The following is a 20985-nucleotide window of genomic DNA, read 5'->3' as shown; positions in this document are numbered from 1 at the left end:
GGAGAGAAACACACATCCAGATCCAGGAGGACCAGGGAGTCCCAAATAAGATGATCCACACTGAGACACATTATAATTAAACTGTCAAAAGTTAAAGATAAAGAAAGAATTTTAAAGCAGCAAGAGGAACAATTTCTTACCTGCAAGAAAACTCCCATAATGGGGCGCCTGGGTGGCGCAGTCGGTTAAGCGTCCGACTTCAGCCAGGTCACGATCTCGCGGTCCATGAGTTCGAGCCCCGCGTCGGGCTCTGGGCTGATGGCTCAGAGCCTGGAGCCTGTTTCCGATTCTGTGTCTCCCTCTCTCTCTGCCCCTCCCCCATTCATGCTCTGTCTCTCTCTGTCCCAAAAATAAAATAAACGTTGAAAAAAAAGAAAACTCCCATAAGATCGTTAACAGATTTTTCAGCAGAGACTTTGCAGTCCAGAAAGAAGTGGGTATTTTCAAAGCTTTGAAGAACAACACAAAGAACTGCCAACCAAGGATACTCTACCTGATAAAGCTGTCTTCAAAATTGAAGGAGAGATGAATGCTTTTTCAAGCAAAAGCTGAAGGAATTCATCATCACCAGATCAGCCTTACAAGAAATGCTAAATAAACTTCTTCAAGTTTCTTCAAGCTAAAATAAAAGGATGCTAATCAGTAACAAGTGTATGAAAGTATAAATCTCACTGGTAAAGGTAAATGCATAGGTCAATTCAGAATACTCTAATGTAATGGTGATGGATAAATCACTTATAAATCTAGTATGAAGGTTCAAAGACAGATATGAAAAAAAAACTATAACTACAATAATTTATTAATGGATATACAAGGCAAAAAGATGTTAATTGTGACATAAAATAAACCCGCAAAATGTGGAGAGAGGAAGAGTAAAAATGTAGACGTTTAGTACGTGTCTGAAGTTACGTTATAGGGTAAAACTAGACTGTTATGAGGCATTTTATGTAAGCTTCATGGTAACTACAAAGCAAAAACCTATAGTAGATACACAAAGATAAAAAGAATGGTATCTAAGCATACCACTATGGAAAATAATGAAATCACAAAGGGAAAGAGCAAGAGAAGAAAAAAGCAAATAGATTACAAAATAGCAAGAAAACAATGAAGGAAATGGAAATACCTGTCAATAATAATTTTAAATATAAATGGAGTAATTCTTCAATCAATAGGGAGTGGCTCAATGGATAAAAAATAAAAACAAAACAAAAACAAACAAACAAAACACAAGAAGACCCAACTCTATGCTGCCTAGAAGAGACTCACTTTAACCTTAAGGGCATACAGATAAAAAGTGAAGGGGTTAAGGGGCACCTGGGTGGCTCAGTCGGTTGAGCATCTGACTTTGGCTCAGGTCATGATCTCACAGTTTGTGAGTTCAAGCCCTGCATCAGGCTCTGTGCTGACAGCTTGCTCCGAGCCTGCAGCCTGCTTCGGATTCTGTGTCTCCTTCTCTCTCTCTGCCCCTCCCCAGCTTATGCTCTGTCTCTCTCTGTCTCTCAAAAATAAATAAATGTTAAAAAAATTTGTTAAAAAGTGAAGGATTAAGAAAATCTTTAAAATAAAAAAAAGCATCCTACAAAATATAAATATAACTGCACAAAACAACAATAGGGGGAAAGTAGAATTAAAAGACTAGGACACACTTGAAAAAAATTATGGCATTAACATAGAAAATGATTTAATCAATACAAAATATATATTATAGTGGATTAATAGATAATATAAATTCTAAGCAATTGAATAGATGTGAAAAATTAGAAAGAAAATATTAACATAAAATCATCAACCTCACTGATGACAGATATATACAAAATATTTATAATATATAATATATATACATGTTTTAAATGGCAGTGTTTACCTGCCCAATTGATGTCCAAGTATTAAAATAATAATACACATATTTTGTGGAGTCTAGTAATTGGATAATTTTATTAAGACATGTTAGGGATGTAATAGGATCCTAATTATAGGAGGGTGATCAAAGACTATATGCATAAAGTGTTGAAATTGTTCATAGTAGTGTTGTGTTTTGTTTTGTTTTGTTTTGTTTTGTTTTGTTTTGTTTTGCTTGACTTTACTTTTTGGAGCAGCTTTAGATTCACAGAAAAACTGTACACAACATACAGAGATTTCCCATTTACCCCGCCCCCCAAATTCAAAACCTCCTCCAATCATCAATATGTCTCATCAGAGTGGTACATCTGTTACATTTGATGAACCTACATTGAGATATCATCCAAAACAGTTTGCATTACAGTTCCCTCCTGCTATTGTACATTTTATGTATTTGGATCTAAACATATAATACCATGTATCCACCATTATATTATTATATAGAGAAGTTTCATTGCCTTAAAATTCCTCTGTGCTCCAACTATTTACTCCCTCCCCACTAATCCCCAATCCCAGACAACCACTGATATTTTAACTGTCTCTAGAGTCGTGCCTTTTCCAGAATGTCATATATTTGGAATCATACAGTATGTAGATGTCTCAACTGGCCACTTTCACTTAGTAATATGCATTTTATTTTTTCCATGTCTGTTTATGGCTTGATAACTCATTTCTTCTTAGTAATTAACAATATTCTATGGTATGAATGTACCACAGTTTATCCATTCACCTACTGAATTACTTATACGTCACAAAACTTGGAAGCAACCAAGATGTCAAACAGTTACAAATGTCCGTGTGCAGGATTTGCTGTAGACATAAGTTTTCGGCACCTCTGGGTAAATACCAAGGAGCAGAACTGCTATGTATGGATAGTTTTCCAAAAAACCACCGAAATGTCTTCCAAAGTGGCTATATCATTTTGCATTCCCACCCACAATAAATGAGAGTTCGTATTGTTCCACACACTTACTAGAATTAGTATTGTCAGTGACCTGGAATTTGGCCATTCTAATAAATATGTAGTAATATCCCATTGTTTTAATTTGCAATTTGCTAGGTGGCATATATTGTAAGCATCTTTTCTTATGCTTATTTGCCATCTGTATGTCTTGTTCAATGAGGTGTTTGTTAAGTTCCTCAGCCTTTTATTTAATTGGGTTGTTTATTTTCATATTGTTAAAGTTTAAGTGTTCTTTGTATATTTTGCACAGCAATCTTTAATCAATCTTTGCAAATATTTTCTCCCAGTCTGAGGCTAACCTACCTATTTAAAAAAAAATAATGTTTATTTATTATTGAGAGACAGAGAGAGACAGAGCATGAGCATGGGAGGGGAAGAGAGATGAGGAGATACAGAATCTGAAGGAGGCTCCAAGCTCTGAGCTGTTCGCACAGAGACTGACGCGGGGCTTGAACTCACAAACCCAGCGAAATCATGACCTGAACCCAAGTCAGATGCTTAACCAGCTGGGCCACCCAAGCGTCTACCTATTTTTTTGACATCATCATTCACAAAGCAGAAAATTTTAATTTATGAAAGTCTAGTTTATAGGGCGCCTGGGTGGCTCAGTCTGTTAAGCATCCACCTTTGGCTCAGGTCATTATTCGCAGTTTGTGAGTTTGAGCCCCACATAATGCTCTGTGCTGAGAGCTCAGAGCCTGAAACCTGCTTCGGATTCTGTGTCTCCCTCTTTCTTTGTTCCTTGCCCATTCACACTCTGTCTCTCTTTGTCTCTCAAACAAAGGTAAAAAAAAAAAAAAAAAAAAAAAACATTTAAAATAAATTTTTTTTTTTTTTTTTTTTAATTTTTTTTTCAACGTTTATTTATTTTTGGGACAGAGAGAGACAGAGCATGAACGGGGGAGGGGCAGAGAGAGAGGGAGACACAGAATGGGAAACAGGCTCCAGGCTCTGAGCCATCAGCCCAGAGCCTGACGCGGGGCTCGAACTCACGGACCGCGAGATCGTGACCTGGCTGAAGTCGGATGCTTAACCGACTGCGCCACCCAGGCGCCCCTAAAATAAATTTTTAAAAAAGTTCAGTTTATCAATTATTTCTTTCATAGATTGTACTTTGGTGTTGCATTTAAAAAGTTATTTCCATACCCAAGACCATTTAGGATTCATCCTTTGTTATTTTCCAGGAGTTTTGTAGGTTTTTAATTTTTAAAAAAATGTTTTATTATTTATTTTTGAAAGAGAGAGAGAGAGAGTGCAAGAGGGGGAGGGACAGAGAGAGAGGGCTCTCTGGTTCTGAGGCTGTCAGCCCAAGGCCTGGCATGCGGCTTGAACTCACAAACTGCAAGATCATGACCTGAGCTGAAGTCAGATACTTAACCAACTGAGCCACTCAGGCATCCCACGTAGATTTGCATTTTATATTTATGCACTATAATACATTTTCAGTTAATTCTTGTGAAATGTATAAAGTCTGTGACTAGATTTTTTTTTCATGTAGATGTATAGTTGTTCCAGCACCATTTTTCTGTTTTTGTTTATTTGATTTTGGTTTTTGTTTAGAGGGAGAGAGAGAAAAGGGAAGAGGGGAAAAGAGAGAGACACAGAGAGAGAGACACAGAGAGAGAATCTTAAGCTGGTTCCACCCTCAGCATGGAGCCCAATGTGGGACTCGATCCCACGGTCCTGGGATCATGACCTGAGCCAAAATCAAGAGCTAGATGCTCAACCAATTAAGCCATCCAGGCACCCTAGCACCATTTGTTGAAAAGATATCTTTACTATATTGACTTTTCTTTTTGGTCAAAATTCTTTTGGAGTCTATTTACATTTATTAAAGTCTACTTCTGGGCTTTATATTCTGTTCTGTATATCTATTTGTCTACTCTTTCACCAATACCACATTGTCTTGATTACTATAGCTTTGCACTAAGTCTTGAAGTTGTGTAGTGTCATTCCTCCAACTTTGGTCCTATCCTTTAATATTATGTTGGATATCCTGGGTCTTTGGCCTCTCCACTTAAACTTTAAAATCATTTTGTTGAGGGGTGTCTGGGTGGCTCAGTTGGTTAAGCATCTGACTTCAGATCAGGTCAGGTCATGATCTCATGGTTCTTGGAGCCCAAGCCCCACGTTGGGCTCTGTGCTGACAGCTCAGAGCCTGGAGCCTGTTTCCGATTCTGTGTCTCCCTCTCTCTCTCTGCCCCTCCCCCACTCACGCTCTCTATCTCAAAAATAAATAAACATTAAAAAAAATTAAAAAAATAAAATAAAATAATCATTTTGTTGACATCCACAAAGTAACAGGTGATTTTAATGAAGATTACATTGAACCCATAGTTCAATTTGGGAAGCAATGGCATTTTGAACATACCGAATCTTCCTTTCTGTAAACACAGAACTTTTCTCCATTTATGTAGTTCTTTAATTATATTCACCAGGGTTTTGTAGTTTCTGCCATAGAGATTTTACATATTTTATTAGATTTATACCTAAGTATTTCATTTTGGAGGTTGCTAATGTAAAAGGTATTTTGCTTTTAATTTAAAATCCTACTTGTTCACTGCTGGATATAAGAGAGCATGATTTTTGTATATTAATCTTGTATTCTGTAACCTTGCTATAATTGCTTATTAATTCTCAGAGATAGTTTCTGAATTCTTTGGAATTTTCTACATAGATGATCATGCCATCTGAAAACTGACAGGATTTCTTCCTTCCCAATCTGTACACCTTTTTTTCTTATCTTATTGCATTAACAAGTCCTTGCAGCATGATTTTCTTACAAGTTATTTTATACGACCGTATAATTTTAAAATTTGAAGAGATATGGAATAACTTGGACCAGTATTTATATTTGTATAAACTGAGCCATAAAGTTGCTAACAGATTTGACCAAAATCGTCCAAATGCATCTCATATGTTGATATTGAGGCAACATATATAAGAAATTATTTCTACTGTATTATATATATTTTTATAGACAGAAGATTAAGTATTATTAGATTTTAATTTTGATTATGATTATCTTTTCATAAGTTCTTATAAAACTCCTGTCTTTATTTACATATTCACAGATTTTATATTCTGTTATATATTATTTTCTCTGTTTTTATTTAAAAAGTAACTCAGAAACTTGATAAATCTATATAATTGCCAAAAAAAATCTCAACTTTAGAAAGTTCCATCAGAGTGAAATCAAATATAGAAAGAGAGGTAGTGCAAAATTTAAACTGTTATTCTATCTTTGTAGTTTTGTTTTGATGTTTTGTTGTTTTTCTCTTTCTTTGCAATATAGAACATTAATTCTAACTTACCGAAGCACATTGATAGAATCACAAAGAAGTTTTACCTGTTCTTATTTTGTTCCCATTCTTGAATTTCCTTCATAGACAACATAATATGTACTTCATAATTTTACCCAAACAGGCATATTCATGATGACTGCATTTTCTTCTCTCCCATCTATCATAACATTTCCACCTAATGTAAAGTTCAATTAAAAGAATTCTATTTGGTGGTGGCGGGGGCGTGGTGTGGATTAAGAAACTGGAGTTTAATTCCAGCTGCATGACTTTGGCATAGAAAATTAACTTCTGAAACCATGTTTCCTCTTGTACACAAAAATATTACAGTGTCTGTCGTATCTTCCCCAAATGTTCAGAGCAAAAAAAAGGACTTTAAAAATGTAAGATTGTTAGTGTAAACATGTTCAGAATCCAACATTCCAAATTGCTAGACATTTTTTTAGGAAATGAAGTGGATAACTTCTCTCACTTCTTAACGAAATAGAAAACATATCCAAGGTTATCCCAGTATATTAAGAGCGACATTACCAGAAGTATTTCTCTGGCTTTGCCGTGGTTGTTAGTTGTATGCAGTAAGCTATTTATGTGAAGGGAAGGATAAGTACTTTTAAATGAGAATGAAGTAAACGAGACAACAGGGAATTGAAAAAGAAAATCATACCATGACCTGACTTAAAAACATTAAGTAACTGATGGAAGTTAGAGTCATATGTAAATCTACTACTTAATTTCGAGGCAGGTCCTGCATACGAAAGAAACCTCCATGAGATGACAGCAAATATAGAGGAAAGAGTCATCCTTCACAACCGTCCAATCTCCACTGGTACCATTTCAATTCCCTTTGTCATATCACTTGTTTAAAAGCCTATTTCACATGTTTTGAATACAAGATTTTGCATATGCAGAGCTCTAAATGCAGAAGTACAGACTTAACTTTGATAACCGGAACCCATGTAACCTGACATGCATCCTCCTTTTGCTTTTATGCCATCTGTTCATTGGTCAATTCTTCACCTTTCTTGATCTTGCACTCTGACCTTAGGCCCCATTGGCTTGCTACTTGTCTTCATTTCACTAATTATAAGCTTCAACGGCTTATTAATTGGTATATTGACTTGTATAATATTCAATCATTTCGATGCGTTGCAAGCACTATGACTGAAAAGCCATGTTGGCTTTTTTATTATCTTTGGTCCACTATGTAGGACAGTAATCTGGAACAAACAGGCATCGAATAAATAAATGTGGAATAAAATTAAAAAAATAGTCCTACAATTTTGTATATTTTTAGGTACTATTCATTCATTCATTTATTAAATAGATATTTATTAAGCACATACCAGGCAATTGGAATACATCAAAAAATAAGGTCTATAAAAAGTTTAAGGGGAAACAAACCATAATAATAAGCAATAAATGAGTAATTTTATAGTCTGTTAGAAAGTAATAAGTGATTATAAGGGGGAAAAAAAAAGAAATATATGCTTAGGACAATGGGAATTAGGAATTTTGGACCAGGGCCCAGGGAAAGTTATTATATTTAAAGATATGGATGCGAGGGGCGCCTGGGTGGCTCAGTGGTTGAGCATCCGAGTTCAGTTCAGGTCATGATCTCACAGCTCATTGCGTTGGGCTGTGTGCTGACGGCTGGGAGACTGGATCCTGCTTCGGATTCTTTGTCTCCCTCTCTCTCTGCCCTTCCCCTGTTCATGTTCTGTCTCTCTGTCTCTCTCAAAAATAAAAAAAAAATTAAAAAAAATTAAAAGATAGAAAAGCCGTGTTCATTTCTGGGCTTTACTACTGACTAGCTTCATGACTTCATTTTTCTAAGGTACTTCTGCATAATTAGATATTTGAGGATTTACTCAGGGATACTTAAAACTATGCTATTCCATGACTCTATGTCTAAGCTAAGCAACTCTCCTAAAGAGGATAAATCAATTACATTAATGATAGTTACAACCTAAAAAAAATAAATGGGGGCACCAGATTAAACTTTTTGAAAACCGTGGCTTTGATAACATATGAACAAAACACGTTTGTTATTGTTTGTGATTCAGTACTAATTTTATTCATAACCCAAAATATCTGCATATGAAAATATAAGTTAACCATGTCATAGAATTTTTGCCGTTATTCAAAGTAATACAGTGATAAACACAAAAGAAATCATTTCACAGTAGAACATGAATAAAGTAACACTTTATAATGTTATGTAATGCGACACTATGTTATATTTATGATGTTATATAATGCCAGGTTTGCTTGGTCTTTTGGAATACAAAATTGTGATGTAAAAAATGTTAGATATTCATAGTCTGGGTTTAATGTGCTGGATGTACTGCCTGTCTGCACTTTTCCAGGTGGTTCTTCAAACTGAAGCTTAACTACTTAAGAATTTCAAATATGACAAATAGCTCTTTGAAGTTGACTTTTGTGTGTGTGTCAGAGAAACACAAGATGGAACATAAATAAAAACAACTCACAGAAACAAGGTTTAAGATGTGACATTTCTAAGCAGCAGGTTTCTTCTGTCCCCAGGGAGATAAACAAAACTATTGAAAACCCCATTAGGTATATTTATAGCCCAGGTTTAATGTCTAGGATGTAAACTAAGATGGCAGACGGCCAGCTACCAACTTGGGACGGAAGAAAGCAGCTTCTCGGAGTGAACTTTTTTATCATTTTGTCACCAACATTCCAAAGACATGGCACCTAATCTTTTACACAGTGCAGGGGGAGCCTTGTTTTTCAGTTACTTCCCATGAACATTTTTATTTTATTTTTTCATAAAACGTTGTCCAGGGAAAATTCACTAACCAGTTTTCCATTATATTTACTTGTTCTTGGATATGGGGAGAGAGGGCCCAGGAGGCCCAGAGAGGGAAAATCAGGCTTCAGAACTTTTCATGGCTCCTCAAATGGAAAAGAAACATATGAATCAATAACTTATCCTGAAGGAAATGTACCAACGAGCTGTTCTTGGAAGCAGCTACTGGGGGGTATGTGAAAGCCAAAGAGTATCTGATGAGACGTTTCAAAAATTGAGGTTATAGAGACTCTGAAACAGACTTTTTCATAGAATGCCAAGGGGTCAAACCGGTATATGTTATGGACTGAAAGAAAGTTTGTGTCCCTGAAAATTCATATGCTAAAACTCCGATCACCAGTGTGGCTATATTTGGAGTAATTGATATTAGATGAGGTGATAAATGTGGGACCCTGATGAAATGGGATTGGTATCTTTGTAAGAAGAGACACCAGAGAGCTCACTCTCTCTCTCTCTCTCTCTCTCTCTGCCGCCATGCACATAAAGAAGAGGCCATGTGAGCACACAGAGAGATGGCAGTTATGCATAAGTCAAGAGAAGAGGCCTGAGAATGAGATCCACTTGCCAGATCACCTTGGTCTTGGACTTCCAGGCTCTAGAAATGTGAGCATTAGATGGTTTAACTCACTCAGCCTATAGTATTTTGCTATGGCCACACAATCAGACTAAGATGCCAGATGAAATACAGGAAGAATAATTTAATTGCTTTATAAGCAAACTTTCTATATCAGTATCATAAGGGGGAATTGACTGTTTCAAGGAAAACTCTTGAGTTCGCTGTTATAAGAGGTCAAGAAAAAGCCAAAGAATTCCTGGAGTCTGTTTTTGGTATGGATGGGAATCTGGCACCAACCATATCATTGGATTAAATTGTAGAGTTCTATTCCAAATTGGATAAAATTCTCTAATTCTGTGGATTGAATTGGCAGGTTATTTTTTAAGTTTCTTTATTTATTTTTGAGAGATAGAGCACAAGCGGTGAAGGGACAGAGAGAGAGAGAGGAAGAGAGAGAATTCCAAACAGGTTCCACGCTCAGTGTGAAGCTGGTTGTGGGGTTCAATTTCTCAACGGGGAGATTATGACTTGAGCCAGTATTAAGATATCGAATGCGGGGGCGCCTGGGTGGCGCAGTCGGTTACGCGTCCGACTTCAGCCAGGTCACGATCTCACGGTCCGTGAGTTCGAGCCCCGCGTCGGGCTCTGGGCTGATGGCTCAGAGCCTGGAGCCTGTTTCAGATTCTGTGTCTTTCTCTCTCTCTGCCCCTCCCCCGTTCATGCCCTGTCTCTCTCTGTCCCAAAAATAAATAAAAAACGTTGAAAAAAAAATTAAAAAAAAAAAAAAGATATCGAATGCTTAACCGACTGAGCCATCCAGGTGTCCTTGAATTGGCAATGTTGTCCAGGGGATATATTTATGAGACAAGTGTAGTCACTGTGATTGTGTAGTTTTAAAATGTAAGAAGGACAAAAGAAACTGCAAAGGAGACTCAGGAAAAGCAACGAGTTCCAATGTTGGTGGGAGAGATGGTTTAGAAAGACAGTAAGAAGTAACACTGAAATATGAAAAAACAAAACAAAAACAGAACTATAAGATATTTTGTGATAGAGGCAGGATTGTCTGAATTTCTATGATTTTGCTAATTAACAATTGACCACAATAATGATTGGGGGGGATAAAAATTACTATTACTTTTATTTTGCTATTTCATATAAACCTACATTTTTTTCTGTTTCTTTTCACTTTTTTTTTTTTTTATAAAAGGTGAGGGTTCCATGTATCTATTTAAAGGAACCCTTTGAGAAAATGATCAAGTCCCATGGGTACAGGCAGATTATAAGACGCTTATCTAAAACTAGAAATGGTTTTTAAATATTTTTAATAATCATTGAACTAGAAGAGATTCACTCAAAAATATTTGGTCACTTTTAAAGGCTGACTCTATAAGTAATAGCCTTAGAAATGCCCAAGCTGTAATACATTTTATCTATGTTTTCCAAATCCACTAGAAATTTAACAATTTTTTCTCTTCCATCCAAACTCTTTTTTTATGTACTTACTCCTTGGAGTCATTATCTTTATGCTGAATTAGTATTTGTCTCAGGAACACTCTCAATATAGCAAGAAAAATAGCCTAGAGAATTCTACTACCCTATGGATTAAACTAACAGTCCAAGAATCTTCGTAAGTAAGCAAAACTCACATTCAGACAAAATTTACATATTTATTAGCCTTTGTATAAGCAAATACCTTTAAGTCTCAAGTTCTTATGCACAAGTTGCCAGTTACTTAAAATTCTTTGCAGCTGTTATGTGACAACTAAGAAATAAAATATTTGACCTTTTGTTTAGAAAGCTGTGAATAAGAATATAGCATAACAAGACATTTTTCAGCTGAGATGTTCAACAGGCAAAATTTGGCTCAAACGAATGTTTGGCAAAGGTTTTTACATTCTATCTTTACATTGGCAAAGGCAGAAATCAGAGAACTGGTTTCTACAGATCTATATGCCAAGCAAGCCCTTAGCAAGTGAGTGTGAAATCTGGTGTAGAAAACTATCAAGTGTACTTCTCCGTTTAAGAGAACAAAGCATTTGTTTACTACTACATCTGTCTAGAACAAAGCTAATTGGATTTTTAAAGTTTTGGGCTTTTTCCTCTGATATTCTTATGATCAGATTTATCAGGATGGTTTCAATCGCCGTCTGCAATTTTGGTTTGTGATTTTACATTCCTTTAATGCAGCTTTCACCTGCTGCCATGGAAGTCTTTCAAAAGCACAAGTGTAATTGTTTTATTGCCAATTTCAAACAATTCAGTATCACCATGGGAAAAAGCCTACAGTCTTTAGCCCATGGTTTAACTGTGTGTGTGCACACGTGTGTGTGTGTGTGTGTGTGTGTATGTGTGCGTGTACAACCTGGCTCATGTCTATCTCTTTATTCTCTTTAATAGCTGCTTTTTACTCAGGCTAGCCTACTTATGGTTCTTAGAAAGTACCACATTGTTTCTTACTATTTTTTGCTCAGGCAGCATCACTCTCGCTCCTAAATGCCTTTCCTTTCTCAACATGAATAATCCTAAAACATGGGCTAGTATGTTTTATTTTCCTTTCAAATTTCATTTCAAAGGCCCATTTATTTATTTCAGGTATGTTGAACACCTTCCTTCTGCAAGATAAAATTATTCAGACTGACACCTGTGACCCTGCTGAACTTTGGAAGGTTTTCTGTCAATATACCTCTAGCATTTTATTACATTGGTTTTCATTGTCTAGGTCCCACTTCTAAGCCGGTGACTCTCAAGAGTTGAGGGTTATAGAAGAATATTTATGTTAATGGGAGGTGAGGGATATGGGGGAAGGGTGTCAGACTCAGAGGTTTAATTTTCTTTACTGTTACATGTGCCCCTTGTGTGAAATCAATGTGAGCCAAGGGCAGGGTTTTTTTTTTTTTTTTTTTTTTTTGTCTCTTTATAACCAGTACTCAGCAAAATACCTAGAAATTATAAGCTGCATAAAAATAATTCCTGCACAAATGAATGGATGCTTTCTCATGAGAAGCTTCCAAAAACATCCCGCGTGTGTGCAAACATTTTATTTCTCTCTCCTTTCCTTTTCCTTAAATTTTAAGTTATGAGATGGAAAGTAATCTTTACATTAATTTGCATAAACATGGAGGAAAGGCTTGTGTGTAATTATAACTGCAATTATACAATTATACATTATTTTATATGGGTGCATGTTTATGTAACGTATATTCATAGACTTGGTAGAGTCTGAACTCTCAAAGGGTGGAGTAATGCCTATTTTACTTATCTTCGTGTCTTCCATTTTTTCATCTGAACATCAAATGGTGCTCAACAAATACCTGCTGATTAAATGAATGCATTTGTTGATATGGATGAGAAAGAAATAATGTTTTAAAAGCTGCCTCTATTTTCATCAGTTGCTCTAGGAATGGACATAACATCCATCCTTGGAAAGATAGCTTCCATTATTAAATCAATGAAAGAAATCACTCACACATGCATAAACATATACACATACACACATATACACAATCACATGTTCATTTCCGGTATACAGAGGTAAAGCCCAGGATCTAGGTTTTATGGTCTAGATAGAAGAGATAAATTACTCCGCATTTTAAAGTAAAATGAGTTTTTACCAAGACTGTGAGTTCAAGGGAATTTTGCTCACCTTTATATAGCCCTGACCATAATTTTTGGCATTTCATGCTTGTTCTATAAATTTCTGTTATATTGAACTAAATGCATTGTCTTGAACTGATTTAGGGTCCAACAAACAACAACATCACCTTGTATATTTCTAAGTTTATATTTGCATTATCATACAGTTTTTTTAATTGTTTTAAATGTTTATTTATTTTCGAGAGACAGAGAAAGATAGAGAGGGGGAGGCACAGAGAAAGAGAGGGAGACACAGAATCCAAAGCAGGCTCCAGGCTCTGAGCTGTCAACACAGAGCCCAATGTGGGGCTCGAATTCACAAGCCGTGAGATCTGACCTAAGCTGAAGGTGGACACTTAAGCCACTGAGCCACCCCTGCATTATCACACAATTAAAAACAAATGACATAAAGCTTTTTTGATATATCAAACCATAAGGGCTTACACAATAGCAAAAGTATTAAAACCAAAAGATTATTTTTATATCCGGATTGAAATATTTGGAAAGCCACATAACCGCAGCTTCCTGTCAATTACTATGTGCCAAAACATGGTCCTAAAAATAGTTTATAAACATCATCACATTTTATCTTAGAAGTCAATGTTATTCCCATTTTACAGGTAAGGAAATTGAGGCTCATGAAGGGTAAGAGTCTATCTCAAGATGGAACCTCTAGGAGATTTGCCCAATTCAATACCATACCGCCTTTCTTCTAGGTTGGTAATACCTTGCAGTGCTAGGTTGAAAATAAACACCCAAATTTAGTGTCTGGACACTGGTGAAGATCCTCTCTCCTCTGTTACTGAAACTACATGTTGCCTGTTCTAATTCAGAAGCAAGGGGGAAAATGGATTTTAAACGATTTATGTATATTTAATACTTTATGTTTGACTCAATATTTGGATACTGAATAATAACAAAAGCATAATTGTGCTTTATATGTATTTTACATTTCTATAGGACAATTGCTTCTTCATCATAAAATATGAAGACGTTTCAGAAATTTTGATCACTATTCTTTCTCCAATTAGTCATGCCCCAACAGATGTTTTCAAAATGATAAAACTGGCTTCATCAACCTCATTAACATTAGTATTTGAGAAATTACTGCCTTTAATATATCTAAGGCTAAAGCACAGCTAATTGCTGTATTATACAAAATTGCTAGGCCCTCCAAAATCCTACCAGCTTTAGGAAAATAGCAGTATGCTTAGAACTCTGTCCAAGAATTTTTAAGGCAATATTTGGTCCTATTTTTTTCTGCAATATTAATATGAAGTACATGATTTTTCCCCTCAAATAAGTAACTTCGTTCTTCTTTTTAAATTTATTTATTTATTTTTGAGAGAGAAAGAGGGGGAGAGAGAGAGAGAGAAAGAGAATGAGCTGGGGAGGGGCAGAGAGAGAGGGAGAGAGAGAATCCCAAGCAGGCTTCATGCTGTCAGCGGAAAGCCCACCACAGGGATCTATCTCAGGAATTGTGATATCATGACCTGAGCCAAAATGGGGAGTCAGGCACTTAAATGACTGAGCCACCCTGGTGCCCCAAAAGTCATTTCATTCCTAAGTTATCTCTCTTTCTTTCCCTTTCTCTCCCTTTCTCACATCTTCATATGGAATTTAGTTATTGGTGAATATATGCATATGATTGTTTATGTCTTATCTATTTATACACCTTAATCTTAAAAGTCACAGAATAACGCTTAGCAAATTTAGCTTAGCTGGTTGAAATACAACCCTGTGTTATGTCTTAATGAATGATAACATTAATTCTAGTAAGAGCTTAACTACTTATTAAGCATATTAATGTTAAGAGCTTTAGTTTTCTTTTAATGAACACAACCTTTTAAGCAAGGTAATGTTGTCTGCTAAACAATTTATAATGTCTAACTGGACAGTGTGCCTAATCAATAATATCATATGTGACTATGTCAACTCCATCTGTTGTTGTCTTTCATAGATTCATTCATTCACTCTAGACATACCATGGAACAGTCATCCAGCTACTGTTTCTAGGTTTGAGAGTTACGGCAAAGAGGGAAACAGATGAAGGCTCTGCCTTGGAGTTTCTGTGGTCTTCTTTGATAGTAACACGAATAGGAGCAACCCTCATCTTATCACTTGCTTCCATCATTTCATCCTTATGCCACAGATGTTTTTCTCACTCAATTAAAACCGACCTCAGCAGGCATTCTTGTTATTTCAATCATCTTAAATTGCAGGATAGCTTACCGAGGAAATTTTAACATGGCTCAAACCAAAGTGAATGAGCCGCCAAAGAGCAAATTTGCATCTCCGTGGACCACATGTACACGTAGAAGTGTGAAGGGCATGCATCTCATGTATCCATTAGTATCTTCTGTCAGACGAAATATTTTGAACCAGAATTGCTCTGGTAGTTAAGTATTGAGTGAATAGCTTTTGAAACAGGATCATACAACAGAAGGCTTTTTCACGGTCTGTTCTCAAGCAATCAAATGTATCAGCAGATAGATTAGCCAGAAACTTCTGTTACACACTGAATAAAGTGCAACTAATTTAAACATCTCCACATGTGTCATCTGTTTGTTTGCTTTGTTTGCCGCAATTATCTAACTCAAAGAGAAGGAGGATCTGGCCTGAATTATCCTGATGATTAAATCAGTTATATTGTTAAGCCTTATATCTGGATAAATGGTTCTTAAGTGGCGCTGGTTTGCTTCCAGGGGAGATGAGGCAACATCTGTAGACATTGTGGGACTGCCACAACTGGGGGGATGCTAGTGGCATCTAGTGGGTAGAGACCAGGAATACCGCTCCATATTCGACAACGTAGTATAGTCCCCCACTTCCCAACGAAGAATTATCTGGCCAAAAATTTCGAAAGCTTTGAGGCTGAGATACCATGATCTAGAGAGTGTGAAGGAAAAGTAAAAATTGACCTTCCTGACATAATGTCATTCATTTGTGGATAGGGTTGCCTGGTTTAGAAAATAAAAATATAGGATGCCAGTTAAATTTTCATTTCAAATAAATAACTTTTTTTAGCATAAATTAATTGAAATTTAACTGCATATAGGCGCGCCTGGCTGGCTCAGTCGGTTAAACATCCAACTTCAGCTCAGGTCACGATCTCGCGGACCCTGAGTTTGAGCCCTGCGACGAGCTCTGTGCGGACAGCTCAGAGCCTGGAGCCTGTTTCGGATTCTGTGTCTCCCTCTCTCTCTGACCCTCCCCCGTTCTTGCTCTGTCTGTCTCGGTCCCAAAAATAAATAAATGTTTAAAAACAATTTAAAAAAAAATTAAAAAAAAAGAAATTTAACTGCATATCCCATATTTAATCTTACACCCTATTTGTAAAGCAGTCAATAATTACAGACAATAGCATTTGGATGCACTTGTGAAGCTCTTACCATTTTATTTGTCTATCATTGCTGCATTTAACACATCTCAGTCATATATATGCTTCACCTAGACATAATGCAACCTGAGGTATAATTTTGGCTCAGAAAATAATTGTGGACAAAGATGGCCATTTGGAATTAGCAAAATTAGTGATAATTAATAAAAGCAGCAAATTTTTCATGACGAAGAAGCATCTCTCAAATATTCAGATAACTTTCATTGGAAATAAGCAGTAGTTCCATGAATTATGATGAATTCCATTACAATAGAGTTTATGACAGTTTGTGATCTACATAATTTTGCTAAATTTGTATGATCGTGATAAGTGATACCACAATGGAATACCCCTCTTTCAATAGTTATTATATAAAAATGAGATAGATGATCAGTATTAGTTGGAACCTCCAGACCACGTCAGAATCCTAGAGGAGCTATTTCCAGCACTTGCTCTGTGAAACAAATACTCATGTTTTCCTGGTTCTTGGGATTTACATGTTGCTGTTCTGAGATACCCTTTACCTCTTTTATGACTGGAACAGAATTTCTTGGGTTTTGGAGACTGTTGGATCCAGATGGCTCTAAGCTAAGTTCCTCTTAGAAGACTACCTTGAAGAGATCTGGCCCAATTTCAGTGATTCATCCTAGAGGCATTCAACCATGGTGTGAAGTCTGGTCCCTTTTCCTCTGTGGGACAGTGAGGAGTGGCTTTGCAGCTCTAAGACCCTGGAGAATCAGCAAAATTCTCCCTCACAATGGCACTGTGGTCCAACCTCCCTCTGCTTATTCTGACTTCCTTTCCTTCGCAGCTTCTCACAGAGCTGATCCCAAGAGATTTCTCAATATAAACCTCCTGCTTGAAAATTCCCATCTCGGGATATGTTTCCCCTGGTGGCCAAATTAGGGATCAGATGTATTGTTTCTCTGTTGTCAAAGGCCCTGACTAGTAAAATGTGGAACTTTGTATACTTTTCACTGTAATTTTTTTAGTAAAATGTGTTCTGTGTGCATACAGACACAGATACACACACACATACACGCACACACACACGCATTTTTGTTTGCATGTCACAGAGACACTTCTCTGTTTTTATTGAGTGTAGAAAAGAGGTTTGAGCAGGTCTTTGTCCTCTCTGTGTAACAGGCAATAGAGGATTTTAACCTTCATTTGATTTCCCAGTGAACTAAACCCTTCTTATTGTGCGTTAACCACATGCTTCATGTACTTTACCAGGCACTCTGTAAGATCCAAAGTATGGATGGCCCAAATAATAATTGAAAGAAAAAACAAACATTTTCATTGTATTATTAATTTTATTTATGATAATATATTTATGATGTATTATGGTTAACAGCTGCTTTCCAATGCTTTTTCTCATTGTGCTCTCATAAAATCATGGGAGCTGGTGAGTGTTACCATTCTCCTTTACAGAAGAGTAAAATAAGACTTGGTAAGACTGATTATGTGGCCGAAGATTACCCAGGTGACAAGTCCTGGAACCAGGTGGCTCTGGACTTCTGGTCTTTCCACTGTAAACCAGCACAGAACAGGCTACTGTAGAATTGAATCTTCTGCTAGGCTGGGGACTTTAGAGCTGAATCTGTTACTGAAGTGTGGAATGTTTTTATTTAGGGAGTGGGAAGGATGAGATACCTGGTGTTTGAAAAGGGAAAATAAGACAGGGCAGCTTTGAAAAGGCTTAATTACATGGCCAAACTTAGCATATAGAATGTTGTAGGGCTGTACCATCTGACAGGCAATATCTCAGCTTACGAGTCAAGACTGTGAGAAACGTGAAGCACAGAATATGACATAACTAGAGATGATCTACGGGCCTCGTACCTAACAGGACTCCATAAGTATCTGTAGAAATAATCAGTGAATAAATCTATAGTAGGTGCACAGATCTAGCCTGATCTGGCCATCTGGTGAGGTCCTGTGTCCTTCAGTGTCTAAAAAAGTGAGTCTTATGGATGCCCATATTATTACACAATGAGGTATTACTCAATGACTTGAGTCTCCTGGTAATGGGTCCACACTTGAGTCTCAAAGGTACGTTATGCTGCAATGAGTTGTGTGCAAGGAAGTGACATTGGCACTGGATTTATAACATTAGGGGCAGTTTTGGGCAAGGCACTCAGTGCCCATGTGTCCAACATCCTGCCCAGAGCATAGACCTTCTGGCTGCTGGGATAGAGCCACTCCCATACACACAGATTTGTCTTGCCATCACTTCCATGTCACAGAATTCCTTCATCACAAAATTCTAAGTATTAGCAAACTCACGGATTTCTTCTTTTGATTTACTCAGATTTAACTATAAGATCCTTGAAGACAAGGAGAATATTTAAGTGTGCTGTCACTTTCATATACTAGTTACTTAATAAATCTCTTTAAAAAGGTCTAATGTGAGGTGCCTTGGTGGCTCAGTCGGTTGAGCATGTGATTCTTGGTTTTGGCTCAGGTCGTGAACTTACCTTTCATGGGTTCAAGCCCCGTGATGAGCACATCAGTCTCTGTGCTCACAGTGTGGGACCTGCTTGAGATTCTCTCCTTTTCTCTCTGTCCCTCTTCCACATGTGCTCGCTCACTCTCTCGGTCTTTCTCTCAAAACAAATAAATAAACTTAAAAAATAAATTAAAAAGGCCTACTGAAACAGAACTAGGTCTTGAATAATTGAAAGAATGCAGACAGTAGGGACCAGTGGAATAAGTGTCTATGATGACCAAATGCAAAGTGGGTTTGACCTGTACTGAATATGGCATAGGAAATAATCTGATTGGAAATCATGTAAATGGTAAAGACTTGAGGGAGGCAAAAATTAATTAGGGAACATGTGACCATATTATACAGGGTTTTGATCATCAGAAAGAGGGTTCAGTGTAGTTGGACAAGAGCTCCAGGTTAGTTACTGGGCAGAGCAACCATATTAATCAGGAAAAATGTGACTATGAAAGCGAGCTTTAGGAAAAGCAATCATTGGTTTTAAGTAAAATAAGACAAGTCAAGAAATACCAGCACAGAGCACCCAAATACTGTGGGAGCCATTTATTACTAATGAACAGTGCATATTATAACATGCAAAAGGCAGAAAATGTTTCCTGTTCTTTAGCATTAAGTTCCAAATTTCACATGACCCTTCTAAAAAGCTACAATTCAGTTCTATGAGATTGGCTACAGTTTTATAAAGTATATGAAATCTTCAAAAAATAGAACATACCTCTGACTAATAAATCTTCAAAGATAAATCAGAAGAAGACCTGGCACATAGTTAAGCAAGGTCCTGAAATGCTTCCAAGTTCCTTAAATTGTCAAGTATTCAGCCACCCAATAATTTCTGATTTATGCTCAATTTTTCAAAAGCATGTATTTTTGCCTCATGGTTAAGAAAAGATAAATGACTATGTATTTTACAATGATGTCTATTAAAATTAGGCTTCCAATGATGTCAGATAAAAGTCTCCTTTCACTTCTAGCAGAAAAAGGCAGATCTGAGATAAAGAGTTCATATGATTTATGTTTCAAGGCAATCACATAGCTGTGTATTTTGGTTGGCATAATATTTTGTTGACAATTGTTAACAATTTATACCATATCTATATAATTTAAATTTTTCTCTTGAAATGGGCACTCATGCTATGTTATGTGTCTTCTCCCACATGCATATGTCTATAACTAGTGATCAAAACACTTCTCTTTCCCACTCAAGTACTAACCAGCCCTGATGGTGTTTAGCTTCCGACTAGCTTCTGAGATCATATGAGATTGCACACGTTCAGAGTAGTACAGTTGTAAATGATGAGCAGAGTAATATATAGAACTATATTATACACCTGAAACTAATATGACACTGCCCTGTATATTAATTACACTGGAATTTAAAAAAAAATCCTCTCAAGGCTTATACTATGCTCTTTACTCAACACACCTTCTGCAATTCAATGGATAGATGATGTGGTGAATTATCTGAGTATAATCTCAAATATCTGAAGTTTTCCCTTGAGTCAAGCCATTGAACAATTCCCTGCACATCCTGTATCCTTTATCATCCTGTCTACATTTGTATCATTTCAATGTCATTATCAAATACTACCTGACCCAAGACACTCTCCACATCACTTTCATCAGACTAAATTTCTCATTTATATCTCCTCACTCCTATAGCACTTCGTGTGAACATTTATTGTACTATTTGTACAAACTTGCTTTATATTATCAGCAATTTATAAATAATTACTTCATCTATTAACTTATGAGTCTCTGTGATATTAGAGAAGTGGAGATAGCAGATTGATTTTTAATTTATCACAGTGTCTTAGACATCCAAGTTGAACATCCTAAGCTATCAATAAATATTTACTGAATTAAATAAAATGTCTTAAAGTCAATTTCAAAAATTTTGTTTTGAAAAAAGT

The sequence above is a fragment of the Lynx canadensis genome, chromosome B1, assembly GCF_007474595.2.
Source record: "Lynx canadensis isolate LIC74 chromosome B1, mLynCan4.pri.v2, whole genome shotgun sequence".
NCBI classification, from domain to species: Eukaryota; Metazoa; Chordata; class Mammalia; order Carnivora; family Felidae; genus Lynx; species Lynx canadensis.
The sequence above is the reverse complement of the archived record's forward strand: the minus strand, read 5'-3'. Positions refer to the sequence as shown.